This window comes from Rhea americana, unplaced genomic scaffold, assembly GCF_003343005.1.
Source record: "Rhea americana isolate MKP2758 unplaced genomic scaffold, rheAme1 scaffold_10, whole genome shotgun sequence".
Lineage (NCBI taxonomy): Eukaryota > Metazoa > Chordata > Aves > Rheiformes > Rheidae > Rhea > Rhea americana.
In genome coordinates this window covers 7,635,060-7,636,106 of record NW_028185039.1, presented here as the reverse complement: position 1 = coordinate 7,636,106, position 1,047 = coordinate 7,635,060, and positions in this window count along the sequence as shown.

Sequence of the window (1,047 nt, the reverse complement as noted above, 5' to 3'; positions counted from 1 at the left end):
TGTACAAGCAGCTTCTCTGCTAATGCTCCAGACTGGCTAATTAGGATTCAGGAGCAGTCTAGCATTACCTAGACTGTAATTTTAGGAAGGCCTACTAAGACATCAAACTGCATGAGTGGAGCTGTAGAGCTTCCAGGCAAAAATGTGTCCTATCTAGACAGCTATGAGAGTAGAGATCAGGCATCKGCTCTATCTGTTTGGGTACTGGGCAGTATTTAGCTTGCCATTCAGTGAGAATGGGAGATGAACAACGCTCCCGAGACTGTAACAAACCCATGGTGGATGGAGGGCTATTGCTGGGAACAACTACTTTTCCTCACTAGAAAACTGTGCGTGATATTAGACCTGGATCTGAATATCGTAATACGGATGCTTTTGTAAGCACAAAGTACATGRTAATTTTTGTACTGTTAGGGTCTATTCCTTCAAAGTTTCCTTTGCTGGAAAACTCTTAAGACTTTAAATGATTCTCAAACAAGTTGAGATTCGTTTTGCCAGCAACTGTTACAGCATACCACAGGAGTGACTACTACACCGGGGAGAAAGGAGAGTGTAAGGGTAATCACATCTGCTTTACACGCTGAAGCTCCTGGGTTCAAGCCCCTGCGGAACCAGCGCCAGGAGACCTTTGGGAGGTTGGACTAGATGATCTCCAGAGGTCCCTTCCAACGTCACTGATTCTGTGAATACCTTGCTCTGATGTCAGTAACCTGTCAGTACAGATCAACGAAAGAACAGAGAAACCCTATTTTGGGCAATTTCCTGATGTAGTTACACCACTGTTAAGTCCCAACAGCACGATTTACTAACCATGGTGGAGGTAACTGAGTAGGCTGGGGAGGGAACGACCTCAGTGAGAATCAACGACGCCGGTAAAGCGGCTTGGGCTGAGCTCTGTGGGTGACAGAAAGGGCCTGGGCCCGGCCGGCTGCTGCCAGGGCGCCGAGCGCGGCCCGTCCTCCGCGCCCCTCAGCGAGGCCTCGGTGCCCGCGGCACGGCCGGTCGCGGCAGGGCCTCCCCCGGCCCGCCGCCCTCACACAGGCGGCT